This window comes from Suricata suricatta, chromosome 4 (assembly GCF_006229205.1).
Source record: "Suricata suricatta isolate VVHF042 chromosome 4, meerkat_22Aug2017_6uvM2_HiC, whole genome shotgun sequence".
Classification (NCBI taxonomy): domain Eukaryota; kingdom Metazoa; phylum Chordata; class Mammalia; order Carnivora; family Herpestidae; genus Suricata; species Suricata suricatta.
In genome coordinates this window covers 85265334-85277231 of record NC_043703.1, presented here as the reverse complement: position 1 = coordinate 85277231, position 11898 = coordinate 85265334, and the positions used below count along the sequence as shown (strand labels likewise).

The window sequence follows — 11898 nt, the reverse complement described above, 5'->3', positions numbered from 1 at the left end:
ATGACTCCACAGTTCCATTTCTAGGTATATACTGAAGAGACATGAGAACATATATTCGCAAATAGACTTGTACAAAAATATTTTTGGCTGCCTTATTTCCACAATAGCCTTAAATTAGAAACAATTCCAAGTTTATTCACAGGAGAACAAATTGATATAAATCGATATAATGGAATGAATCACTGTTATGAGCCCATAACAACATGGATGAACCTCAGAAACATTACACTGAGAAAAAGAAGCCATGCACAAGAGAGTACTGAGTGTCCGTTTTTATTTATATGACATTCTAGCACAGGCATGTGGAGTCTGTGACGAAAGAAATCTGAGCAGTGATTTCCATCAGAGGCCGAGGGGTTGGGAGTGGTGGAAATTGACTGAGGTGGTATGGTAGTCAGCCTCCAAGATGACCCTCAATGATTTCTCCCCTTGATTCCCTCCCATGTTGTAGCGGGGTTGGCCTGTGGGACCCAAGAATAAAGCAAAAGTGAAGGCATGGAATGCTTCTTCTGAGATAAGGTTACAGACACTATAGCTTCAGTCTTATAATGTCTCTCTATCTCTATCCCTCCTTCCCTCTCCTCCTCCTTCTCCTTCTGTCTCATTCTCTCCACTACACTGGGACTCTGCATCATGTTGTGAAAATCTCTATGGAGAGACCAACCTCGATAAGGAAACAAACCTCTGGCCCACAACTGAGCGAGCTTGGAAACAAATCATCCAGTTCCAGTCAAGTCCACGGAGGCTGTGGTCCTGGCCACCTGATTGACTGAAGCTTTATGATAAGTGCTGAACTAGAGCCACCCAGCTAGGCCACTCCTAGACTTCTTACCCTCAGAAATCATGTGAGGTCGGGGCGCCTGGGGGGCTTAGTCGTTAAGCGTCCGGCTTCAGATCAGGTCATGATCTCACAGTTCGTGGGTTCAAGCCCCACATCGGGCTCTGTGCTGACAGCTCAGAACCTGGAGCCTGCTTCAGATTCTGTGTCTCCCTCTCTCTCTCTGACCCTCCCCTGCTCGCGCTGTCTCTGTCTCTCAAAAATAAATAAAAAACATAAAAAAAAAAAAGAAATCATGTGAGGTAATAAAATAGAAAGCTTGTGGTTTTACATTGCTAAGTCTGGGGGGTAACTTGCTATTTAACAAGATGCATCTAGCACAGGTGGGCCTAGGCCGGCTTTCAGGGGTAATAGAAATGTTCTATATCTTGAACAAGGCATCGGCTATTCATGTTTATCTATTTGTCAAAAAAATCATAGTGCTGTTCACTTAACATCCGTGAATGTGTGTAAATTGTAACTCAAGAAGATATATTCTGTATATAAAAACAGTTTCTTCAGTGAAAGAGTACACAGAGGTGAAAACAGCTTCTTAGAGATGAATTTGTATAAAGTTTGGCATATTTCAGAAATTTTCCAGAAAAATGTGTGCAGGATTTCTCAAAAAATGTAGTTGAGAGATTTTTACATAAGTATTCAGCACTTGGGCTTGGGCCTGGGAAGATGTGGTTTTAAATGAGCAGGAGCACCTGTTATATACTGAATAGTACTTACTACGTGAGTCGTACTTAACGTGGCTTCTCGTGGGTTATGCCGTACTCTGTAACATCCAGACTCTTCAGTTCTATTTGATTGCTGACAGTTTGGGTGGTGAGATTGTATCTGAAAATAGGTACCCAATATGAAGGTGTGATTCAGAAATTGTAAAATTGTTAAAATCATAATTCTCATATGAGTAGATAGTATCTGTCAAAGTTTAATTAGTGGGAGAAACAACAGAACATTGAGACTAATTTCATAAGGTTATGGAGACAAATGGAATTTATATAAGAAGTTGGGGAAGGGACTGTTAGACAATATTGTGAAACTGATACCAAATTGCTTAAGCCATTTCCGTTGTGTTATCTTCTGTACCAGACAGGAATAAATACCTCATCCCACTTATCAATTTTCTGCAGACTGATCTCTAACTTTACAGAGTTGCAAAATAGCTGAGCTCTAACCAAATTTGAGTCAAAGTTGCATTTTTTTGAGAGAATATGAGGATTTCCATACTGGCTTCTTAGATGTCCTACTATTGGGACACTGGGTGGTTCAGTCGTTTGAGCTCTGACTTTGGCTCAGGTCATGATCTCTCTGTTCCTAAGTTCAAGCCCCACACTCTGTCTATCAAAAATAAATAAACATTTAAAAAGTCTTTTAAAAATTAAAAAATAAGTTTTAAAAAGATGTCCTACTATTTCTTTTTGCATTATTTTCTTTTTTAATGTTTATTTTTGAGTGAGAGAGAGAGAGAGAAAGGAGAAGGGCAGAGAGAGAGGAAGACACAGACTCTGAAGTAGGCTCCAGGCTCTGAACTGTCAGCACAGAGTGGATGTTGGGCTCCAACCCACAGACCTCAAGATTATGATTTGAGCCGAAGTCAGATGCTTAACCAACTGAGCCACCCAGGCTCCCCATATTATTTTCAATATATCTTAGATATCAGTAAACCTTATGCTGACTTCAGATTGGGGATCTCCAACTCATTTTTGTCTTTTTCTTTACTGTTCCATAGAATGAATGTATGGAGGGGTACCTGGGTGGCTCAGTTTTTTGAGCATCTGACTTCAGTGCAGGTCATGATCTTACGGTTGATGAGTTTGAACTCACTTGGGCTCTCTGCTGTCAGCTCAGAGCCCACTTTGGATCCTCTGTCTTCCTCTTTCTCTCTGACTCTCCCCTGTTTGTGTTCTCTCTCTCAAATATAAATAAACATTAAAAAAAGAATGAATGTATTGGAAAAATGAGTCAACTGAGCAGAGGGTATTCAGGAAAGGAGAAGGAGGCCCCAGAAATGGTACCGACCAAGGGTGATTAGTCCCTGGATAGATGTTAGCAGTGGAAAGTAAGAGGTCTTATGAGAAAGAGACTGTGTTGTTAGAACCAATAAGATTTGGCACCTTCATGCCATGGTTGAACATGAAGGTCAAGGGGGAGAGTTCCAATGTGTTGAGTCAGGGGGCAAGGGGGCCATTATAAAAATAGAAACCTTCTGCACTTAGGGGCAGGGAAGGGTAAGCTAGAAGGAGAAGTCAGTGAGGCAGCAGAAGAAGGGAGCCAGGGCAAAGTAGTGACTTGACTTGGGGTGCCCTTGTCTGATGCTTCAAAGCATGGCACTGGAGTCCTATAGATAAAGGTTACATTTTAGCTCACGGTGTATGTTTAGGCAAGTTACCTCATCTCTCTAAGCCTGTTTCCCTAAAATAGGGAAATAAGAGCTCCTTCTCTGGATCATCATGAAGATTAAAGTACAAGAGAATGTAAATGTTCAGCACAATGCCTGCCACATAATCTCAATGCAGGGATAAGTTAGTAGCCAGCACTGCCAAGTGCTTAGCATGGAAGGGTTGCTCCAAAGGATGATGTAAAGACAGATTCAAGAGAGTGCAGAGTGAGAAGAGCCCACTGGGTTTTGTATTTAAGGTGTTGCAACCTTCGATGAGAACAATTTTAAGAGACAAGTAGGTGGGGGTAACCATAAACAGCAAGTGGGGTCTTGAAACATCAGGAACAATGAATGTCGGGGTTAGTTTTTCTGATGGGGTTGAGAACGCAAGCTTAGTGTAGATCACGGAGTGGCAAGGCTGAGGACCGTTCTTCATTCCAGCTTTTCTGACAGCAAGGAAGACTGGGAAACACTTGTATCCCATTTGAAGGGGGGAAAAATGGAAAAAGATGAAGGGAGTTTGAGGTGAAGACAAGTGCAGTGAAGTATATATCTGTGTTATCAAAGTCAAAAGGGAGACAAGCTGGTCTGTAGAGACTGTGGAGGTGAGGTATGTTGAATCTGGGAGCTGTGTGGTGTGGGCACGGGGAAGAATCTGATAGGGAGACCAGGCAAGGTGAATGACAGAATTGAGAAGCAGGTGTGGGGGCAGGGTGGGAAGAGGGGGTGACAAATAGCCTTTGTGAACAAGAACGGGCTGAGAAATAGGATGGCCAAGGTCAGGACAAAGAGCAGCTTTAGGAAGAGTGAGTAAGACGTGTGGCAAGCTGGAAGGGGGTGGCCAGCAGAGACATTTCTAAGGTCAACTCTTATGTCCAAGGATGATCAATTACAGATGGGTCCCAGGTATGTCTCTGCCTAAGTATGACTGAGGCAGAGTGAAGGTAAACTTTGTTCCAAGTGCAGAAACTTGCAGGTGGGAATTAAAGCCACAGAAATGCAAGCATGAGAAACAGGTCAGCGAGCACCAGGGCTCAGCATTCACCCTTAGGGTCAGGGAGTCCAGGCAAATCACCCTGTGAACGTCTTGTCAAGTGGCCTAGGTGGGCATCACTAACAAAAGGGTGATTCTGAAACCAGTTCCTGAAACCCAGTCTGCCCCCTGGCCTGTGCGCAGAACAGCTTCTGAAGGCCTGTGGGGGCACGGGGAACCTTTGGCTCCAGAGTCAGGGAAAGAGCCACCATTGTCTTGTGATTTAGCTTCACTCAGAGAACTCTCTTGGAGATTCTAGAATACCAAGTTGCTATGCCAGCTGACACGCACCAAAAATAGAAGTCTATTATGTCTCTAGGCCCCCAGAGAGCCCAAACCTCATGTAACCAGTGGAGGAAAGTAACTGCTTTTCACTTAAACAACATGGGTAGAAAGATTATGAATTTCTGAAGAGAAGAAGTTGGTTTGGCTCAGAGCTCATTTTTTTTCCCGAATTAATGTTTCAGTTTGAAGGTCTTAAACTCCTTTCGGTTATGGTTTCTATTTGTTTGACTGGACTGTTTTCATTCTGGAAATTGAAGTATGGGGCGGGCATGAGTCATGGTTGTTTTCCAGGTTGTAGAAGTTTTCCAGGAATCTCTCTTTTACGGAGAGTTCCAGGCAACTCTGATTAATTATGTCTTGGAATCGCAATTGAAAAATACTGGTCCAGGAATACATTCTAGCTAAAATCCCTCTCACCTATGTGACAAGCAGGAAAAGGAGTATGTACTGATTCATACTCGAATGTGAAATGACTGATAGGAGAAAACTGTCAGCCTCCTGTATCTCAGGATACTGATATGTTGCAGCAGTGATACACACTTAACTAAAAAAAAATGACATATTAGTAGTGGGGGAAGGGTTTCTTCCCAGGTCATCTGAAATCACACCATATTGCAGACGATTATAAAGAAACATGTCCTTAAAAAGAATGTGTTCCATAAATGATGAATGAGTAAATGTCCTCTTGACTATAAAGAGTTTATAATGATAAAGGCTTTTCTACTACACACCTTCATTTAAAAACATCAATAAAAAAGCAACATCCGGGGCTCCTGAGTGGCTCAGTCGGTTGAGCGTCCGGCTTTGGCTCAGGTCATACTTTCATGGTTCATGGGTTTGAGCCCCAAGTCAGGCTCTGTGCTGACAGCTAACTCAGAGCCTGACGCCTGTCTTCAGATTCTTTATCTCCATCTCTCTCTGAGCCTCCCTGCTCACGCGTGCTCTCTCTCTCTCTCTCTCAAAAATAAATAAAACATTAAAAAAATTTAAAAAAAAAGCAACATCCTTTGTGGATTTAAAAGTCTTTTAATGAGCATCAGGGCCAGATAACAGATCAATGAGATAGGAGTCACACCTTACGATTGTATAACTCTATAATTTTATACAGCGTTCTTACTAAATCCCCCAATTCTGTTAGTATTATCATTACCTTTATTTCCTGGAGTTAAGTGTAGAAAGCCTGCTTTGTTCTAAGTGGTAGAGCTATAACCCAAACTCATGTCTCTTATTCTGGCACCAAATCCTTCTGGTACTTCACAGTGGCCCCTGACCTCATAGCAAAGCCTTTTTCAGACCTCTCCTCCGTCAGCGTGATCTACCACTTGACCCATCAGACACCTTCTGCTCTCCGATAGATCATGTTCCCAGTGCTTGTAAATATCTAGCTAATTTCACTGCAGCTGTCTGGTTTCATGTTGAGAAAGACATTTTTGTTTTAATAACAGCAGTTTTCATCATCAAAGAGGGGGAGACTTGAATAAGAGAAGCCAAGAAGTGCACCTGGCAAGCCTGGGAGTGGAGAGAAGGGGTACTGAAGAGGTCAGGCGAGAAGAGAGGAATAAAAGCATAGACAAAGGAAGGTGGGAGGTGGCAAGAGAAAAAGAGAGGGAGCCAGGAAAGAGGAGCAAGTCCTTTCAGGAAAGAGGGTTGGGGTGAGAAAGAGGGGCAGGGGGAGGGTTTTAAAGTCGGATGATTCTGACAGTTTAACTACTTCTTAGGGGAAGTAGTTCCTTGGAGAGTGTGATATAGGAAATGTTACATGCTGCACATTTTAGCTGTGATCCATGCTATCAGCAAGAGGTGCTTCTTGTCAAAAGAACTTTCAAAACTCTCTTGGTGGTGACTCTTGGAGAAGACCTCACCAGAGCAGATCCCTGCAGTCTGAACATAAATAGTAGCCACTGGTGCCTGCAAACTTCCCACCAGGATCAACCATGAAAGATCCATCAATGAGATGAGTAGCAAAGCTTTATTTATTTATTTTTTAAGTTTTTATTTGAATTCCAGGTAGCGTACAGTGTAGTATTAGTTTCAGGTGATGATTTAGTGATTCAATACTTACACACAACAGCCGGTTGCTCATCACAAGTGCCCTCCTAAACCCCCACCACCTGTTTCCCCCATCTCCCCTCCCACCTTCCGTCGTCTGGTCAGTCCGTTTGTTCTCTATAGTTAAGAAGGAACAAAGGGGCATTGCTGAGCTGTCAGAAAGAGCAGAGCAGCCCCACTGGTGAGCACTTGTGACTTAGGTTTGTGCCTGTATTCCTTGTGATGCCAAGCGTGTTCCTTACAACTCGGTCAGATGAGCTTTTCAAAGTGCCTTTACGGGCAATTTTGGGGGGCAGAAAAGACAGGTAAGAATTTGCTTTTGATTTCTAAACTAATATTCTAGGGGCGCCTGGGTTGCTCAGTTGGTTAAGCATCCGACTTCAGCTCAGGTCATGATCTCATAGCTCATGAGTTCATGCCCCGCATCAGGCTCTGTGCTGACAGCTCAGAGCCTGGAGCCTGGTTCAGATTCTGTGCCTCCCTCTCTCTCTCTGTCTCTCCTCAGCTCTCTCTCATAAATAGACATTAAAAAATAAATTAATATTCTATTTTTCAAAGTTAGAAATTTTAAACATCTACTTTATTTTGGGTGGAGTGCACCTTTAAAATCATCTTATGCCATTTATAAGTCTAGCACATTTTAACAAACTTTAACACTAGGTTACTCCATTTACAAATTTAGTAGACTAAATCTCTTCAAATATTTTAAAACTGCATTTATAAATTGACTGTCTTTATTTTTTAAGTACTTTGACTAAGTATTTAATTCTTATATTGATTAATTATTATATATTTAAGTTCTGAGCTTCTGATGCTATGTATAAACTTAAATGTTATATATAAGTAAGCTTAGTAAGAATCCTACTTAAAATTGCAAGTCTAAACCAATTGCTCGATTATACCTTTTTTCCCCAAGTAAGATCTATGCTTAACATGGGCTTAAACTCAGGACCCCAAGATCAAGAACTAGGCGCTCTACCAACCGAGGAAGCCAGGTGCCCCTCAATTATACCTTTTAAAATAGAGTTATAGATCTGTCATTCCAATAGGTCAATTTCTTAGGATTACATACTTGTAATTTCATAATTTCATACATGCAGATTCCTTAACGCAGAAGAATTATACTATGGTCATGGTTTTCATTACACAAATGTGTGCATGTCTTCCTCCCCAGGTCTAAATACCAGTGGCCCAACACGGGTCCTGTATATCTTTTACAGTGCTCCAAGCCTTTTAATGATTGTTAAAAAGTGACCCAGTTCTGACCTGAGAAAAAGGATTCTTAAGCCCGGAGTAGGTAAAGGCAAGAACCAACATAAGAGAAGCTCTTGGGCGGCTCAGTTGGTGAAGCATCCAACTCTTGATTTCGGCTCAGGTCACGATCTCATAATTTGTGAATTTTGAGTCCCATATCAGTCTGTTCACTGACAGTGTGGAGACTGCTTGGGATTCTCTCTCTCTCTTTCTCTCTCTCAAATAAATAAATAAACTTAAAAAAGGTGACCCAGTTATTTACGGATATGCCTCATGGATGTACCTCAATATGTGGTCACAATCCCAAGATCATTCTACTGACAAATTGTATAAAAATATGCAAAAGATAAATTGCATATCCTTCTCATTTCAGCATCTGTGTTCTGATCTTGTTAACGAATCCATTTGAATTGCACTTTAATGTCCCTAATTAGAGAAGCCGTGATGGCTACATAGTGGTACTTAGCACTGCCATCATGGTAGTCACATTTTAGAGTCACGCACTGGAGCCCAGAGCAAGCAACATTAGGCAGGCAGCTTCCCTTGCAGAGTGATGTCTGGAGTGTTACAAGTCCGAAAAACATTCAGAGTTTTGTGGGGAGGATTAAGTAAAATAATCTGTAAAGTCACCTAGCAGAGATTCTTGTGAACATCAAGTGTTCAAACAGCTAGCCGCAAAAAGAATAGACTGAACAGAAGCCATGATAGGAAGTTAGAGATGTTAAAACACCTTTGGTTTCCTGTCACGATCATGGGCTCTATCGCTGTCCTTACCGTTACTCTTGAGGAAGAGACTGCAAACATTCTAACGCAAGCTGTACTTCATAATGTTAGTCATGATCGACACGGCTTAGTCACTCTGTGTACATGATGTCTTTTGCAATAGGGGCTGGAAGATGGATATGCGTCAGGAAATCCTTCAGAACTCTAGATTCAACCAAGCTGGCTGTACCGTCATTCCCCAGGGTGTGGTCCTCAGCCCCATGGAGGGTTCTGATTTCCCATGGATTCTACACTGTAGCCCATCTAGAGGAGAATATATATTGTTTCTGCTGATCTTGTCCTATGGATACCAGATGCTTATCATACAGAAGTTAGCCAAGAACCTTAGTATTTATTTCATAGATAAAATAACATGTTTTTCTATGGAAATATTTGGTGTAAGATTTCCTTCTACTACTCTTTAACCACTAGGATGAAGGCTTTCCTTGCAGAAAGGGGAATTATCCTATATTTAGGGAAAGCATGCTAACTATGTGTTATAATTGGAGAGGACCCCAAGAAATGATTTCTTCCTAAAAATAGCCTCTTCATATGAATTTCCACCATTAACTGTGTATTCGGTTCTCCCCGTTTTCCTTATTGGAGATCGAACCCGTGACCTTGGCGTTATTAACGCCTTGCTCTAACCAACAGACCTAACTGGCCACACACCCCGTTTTCCTTATTGCTCCAATGGAGGAAGTACATGTAATCACTAATTTAAGTGATATAATCTGTGCTCCAAAGTGGTTAGTCTACAGTCATTTGGGAATAATGTCTTTAGGGTTTGAAAGGACACTAACAGTTAGGTTTCTACTATTGCTGGTTACTGTGCTAGTTGTTTTTGCACATTATCTTTTTTATACCATCCAACAACTTGGTACTCTCCCCTTTTTATAGACAAGGCATCTGTGACATATTAGCATTTAAGTGACTTCCTCCATATTAGACTGTTAGGAGGTTCCTGGGTGGAGCAGGCGTCCTAGAGAGAAAGGGTAGCTCAAAAGACATGTGTCAACTACTTTGAGTAAAGAGCTCTGACCCAGTGGTGCTGCTGGGTCTGCCTCTGAATTGTTCACAAATTTACTGTATGGCCTTGGACACATCCTATCACATCACCGGGCTTCATTGCAAAAGAGAGTTGGGTGTAGGTATTCTTGAAGTTATATTTTGTTCAAGATCCCTACTCCATTTTCTCAACTTTGACTTCTACTGAGTATTTTGAGCACATGCTAACTGATAACAATCCATTTTACCAAGAAGGTTATCTGATAATACTTTAGCTGGGTTCTAAAAGTGCAGCTTTTTTGAAACAATGTCCAAAATCTCTTGTTTCACTTTTACAGTTGGCCTTAATGTGTCAAGTGTAAGAGGAGGCTGTTGAGAAGTTCAGAATCTCTCTTACCCAATGCCACTCGGCTGAAGGGGGCTTTGGTAAAGGAAACATGACTTCCTCTCTGATTTGGCCCTCCAACCATGAGTCTTGGAGAGTTAGCTCCTTTACTCTTAAGATGAACATTAAATTTTTTTCTGATCTTTACCAATTTGGCAGTAAAATGTTCTGGTACTAATCAGGGTTCTACACTCAATTCCAATGTGTGTGTGTGTGTGTGTGTGTGTGTGTGTGTGTGGTGCGGTAGGGGAGTTCCTCATGCCAACAAACAATTCTCGGATAGCATCAGATCGCACAGGTTAAAGTCTCAGTCCCACAAGACTGCCTCCGTACCCCCATCCCCCATCACTTGCAAATCCAGATGTCATCTGTGCTTCTAACCAATTGGCTATAGACCAGAGGCTCCAATGATCCCCTTCTTGGGTTTGATTAATTTGCTAGAGTGGCTCATAGAACTCAGAATAGCATTTACCTACTAGATTACCCATTCATTACTAAAGGATATAACACAGGGATGGACAGATGGAAGACACATATAGGACGAGGTGTGGGGAAAGGGCTAGGAGCTTCCACTGCTCTCTGAGAACATCACTGTCCCTGTATCTTCATGTGCTCACCAACCTGGAAGCCCTCTGTACTGCCTATTATTGGGATTTTGTGAAGGCTCCATTCCAGCCCCTCTCTCCTCTCTGAAAGATAGGGAGAGCGTGGGGCTGAAGAATCCAAGCTTCTAATCATGGCTTGACCTTCCTGGTGACCAGTCCCCAGCCAGGAGCCCACTCTCAATAGAACAAAGTGTTCTTTTCTCTAGTAAATCAGTAGAAGGTGTGTGGGAAACATTTGTTCTATTTGCATACTGTCCCCTGGGTCACTTTAGCATGACTGAATACGTAGGCACCATGGTCATCATTGGTCTTGGCCAAAGTGAGCTTGGACATCCTGGAATGGAGGTGGTTGACCATGGCAATCAGGTTTAAATTACATTGAAGAGACTGGAGAACAGAGTTTGTAAACTGGTTTTAAATGATTACAGAAGTTACTGGAGGAAGGATTTGCCACAGGGAGAGGCAATAAACTTCACATGCCATTACTGAGGTGTGCATTATGCCATCATTTCCTTTTCTTGAGCCTTCTCAATAAGGGGATTTGTTGTCTAAATTAGGTTAGATGTCATGGCCTGGACTTAGAAGGGTTGAATATCCTTTTATGTTTATTTGCGACATCTTTCTGTGGACCTTCCACATCTCAGAGCCAAAATTCAGAAACTTGCCAATGCCCCTTCATTGCGAATATCATAAAAGTGGTGTCTGTGGGGGGGAGAGGGGTGTTTGTGCTGGAGACAGGAGCGCTCCTGCTATAAATAAGAGAATCTTAGTGTCATCTTTTGCTTTAGGGTATTTGGTCTTGAATCACACTTGACCCATGGTTATATCCTTGACTTTGGAACAACACAAACTTTTGGATTTGTATCTGTTCTAGGGTCTGCTTTTGCAGGAATAGAGGAGTATTTTCCTAGAGTTCATCATCACTATGATATAGACATAATATATAGAAAGGTAATTTTAAAATTCTTAAGTTATGGGGTACCTGACTGACTCAGTTGGTTAAGTGTCTGACTCTTGATTTCAGCTAAGGTCATAATCTCACAGTTCATGGGTTCGAGTCCCACATCGGGCTTTGCACTGACAATGTGGAAGCTTCTTGAGATTCTCTCCCCCTCTCTCTCTCTGCCCCTCCCCCACTCACACTATATCTTTCTCTCAACATACATAAAAATTTTAAAAATAAATAAGAATCACAAGTTAAAGTCAGAAACATATTTGTTTAATAAATGTTTACCAAAAAATACATTTCACAGTTGGAAAGTAGAAATCCAGAGGATGAAAGGGAAAACAAAAATCATTTGCACTCTAACC

General features: G+C 41.8%; 1 long non-coding RNA gene across 1 annotated transcript; it reads right to left on the bottom strand.

Annotated features, from left to right (window-relative positions):
* Positions 1-254: 254 nt before the first annotated feature.
* Positions 255-1654, bottom strand: LOC115289274. The gene is made up of 2 exons (XR_003907527.1): positions 1553-1654; positions 255-461 (listed from the first exon to the last, which is right to left on the bottom strand). It is a non-coding gene; the product is annotated as an uncharacterized LOC115289274 (long non-coding RNA).
* Between the last annotated feature and the right edge of the window lie 10244 nt (positions 1655-11898).